Raw genomic sequence first — 2297 nt, forward strand, 5'->3', positions numbered from 1 at the left:
TTTAACTGTTTGTAAATTACCTTTGTTGGTTTCACAAATATCTTCTGTGGCCTTTCTCTTCAGATTACAAATTATTTTTTGCCTCTGAATTTTGTCGCAAGGTATTTCAGCGAGATTGTGGTCTTCTTGAATCCCCACAACATCCATCTGCTCAACAGAAACAATCATGTTGCACGTCCATCGAGCAACACCACTTTTCAACAGTTTTTGAAACGAGAAGGTGTTAACCCTCAGTAATATTTTCCCTCTCATTCTGCTTACTGAAATTGTAAGCGCGTCAGAGGACATGTTCTCTCTAAACAGATCTGCCGTAGACTGAGACATGAGCCCACATACTGCTAGGAGGTCTCGGGGCTGTAACCTGCAAGTCATTAAGATAGTTCGGGAGACGTGGGTCCTGTTACCCGCTAACCTACCTGGCTTCGGGAGGTATAGGTCCTGCCGCCAACCTAAAATTTCCCGAAAAGCATCTCCCCGGGTCGCTATAGTGGTGCCCTGCTTACAGAGAGTGTAGACCGATCTGCCTGACCGTTGTCCCTTGGCCAAGGGCGATGGGGAGCTACCTTCAGCAGTGACAAATCCTTCAGAAGTCGCGAAAGTCAGCGCCCAGGGGAGTTGCCTCATCCAATCAACAGGACTCTCTGAGACTGAGGAAGCTCGCTTTAAGTTGATTGAACAGTAGAATTTTTCTAGTTCATTACCACTGAAACCACTTAACTGGTCGTACGTATGTGACTGTATGCATTCAAAGCTCCTTCAGGCATACAATTCTTTGGTAGCTGGTTGAATATACGTGACCATGTGGTTGCAGAAACTTGGGCATGAGGAGGACAGCTTGAGCCTGTTACTAGTGTACAGCGGAACGCCAGCACCATTATGTACAAATGGGGCAGCTTGATTGCTAGTGTGTGCAAATCGCCTGCCAGTACAGCAGTCATTTCTAAAACCTGTTTATCATTACTAATTTGAAAAAATGGCTCTGAGCACTATGGGACTTAACAGCTGTGGTCATCAGTCCCCTAGAACTTAGAACTACTTAAACCTAACTAACCTAAGGACATCACACACATCCATGCCCGATGCAGGATTCGAACCTGCGACCGTAGCAGTCGCGCGGTTCCGGACTGAGCGCCTAGAACCGCTAGACCACCGCGGCCGGCACTAATTTGAAATTCAGTCACCTTTAGACTGAGATGATGGAAAGTCATGGTATACCTCCTAATATCATGTTGGACCTCCTTTTGTCCGGTATTGTGCAGCAACTCGACGTGACATGGTCTCAACAAGCGTTTGGAAGACCCCTGCAGAAATATTGAGCCATGCTGCCTCTATAGCCGTCCGTAATTGCGGAGGTGTTGCCAATGAAGGACTTTGTGCACGACTGACCTCTCGATTATATCCCATAGATGTTAGACGGAATTCATGTCAGGCGAACTGGGTGGCCAAGTCATTCCTTCAAATTGTCCAGAATGGTCTGACGTGGCGCATTGTCATCCACAAAAATTCTATCGCTGTTTGGGAACATTAAGTCTATGGATGGCTGCAAATGGTCTCCAATCCAAGTAATTCCGAAATGCAATGTTCCATGCGTCTAGCTTCAACTACCATGCTGCGTTCAAAGTCTCTTAATTCGCGTCTTGCGACTATAATCACGTCCGAAATTTTTTCACATGCATCATCTGAGTACAACGACAGCTCTGCCAGTGCAATACTCTTTTGTACCTTGTCTACGCGATACTCTCCCCCTCTCTCCTCCCGAACAGGCCATGAAGGCCCAAAGGTACCGACCGTCCGCCGTGTCATCGTGAGCCCACAGGCGTCACTGGATGCGGCTATGGAGGGGCATGTGGTCAGCACACCTCTCTCCCGGCCGTATGTCAGTTTCCGAGACCGGAGCCGCTACTTCTCATTCACCTAGCTCCTCAGTTTGCCTCACAAGGGTTGAGCGCACCCCGCTTGCCAACAGCGCTCGGCAGACCGGAAGGTCACCCATCCACGTGCTAGCCCAGCCTGACAGCGCTTAACTTCGGTGATCTGACGGGAACCGGTGTCACCACTGCTGCAAGGCCGTTGGCCTACGCGATACTGCTACCATCTTTATATCTGCATAACGTTATCCCATTAGTTTTTCCACTTAAGTATATAGACTCGACCATTGCCACATCGCGACTGTGGGGAGCTCCAGGACATTAATCACACCTTCTTCAGCGTCTCTCGATACAGTAGAGAGACCAACTGGCTGGTTACAAAGTTGATCTGCATGTATCATCATATTTCTTATGTTTTAATCCTCTTGC

At 48.2% G+C, this 2297-nt stretch overlaps 1 pseudogene; it reads right to left on the minus strand.

Moving 5' to 3' along the window:
• Positions 1-1957: 1957 nt before the first annotated feature.
• LOC126163596 (5S ribosomal RNA) lies at positions 1958-2075 on the minus strand (annotated as a pseudogene).
• Between the last annotated feature and the right edge of the window lie 222 nt (positions 2076-2297).

This window comes from Schistocerca cancellata, chromosome 2 (assembly GCF_023864275.1).
Source record: "Schistocerca cancellata isolate TAMUIC-IGC-003103 chromosome 2, iqSchCanc2.1, whole genome shotgun sequence".
NCBI lineage: Eukaryota > Metazoa > Arthropoda > Insecta > Orthoptera > Acrididae > Schistocerca > Schistocerca cancellata.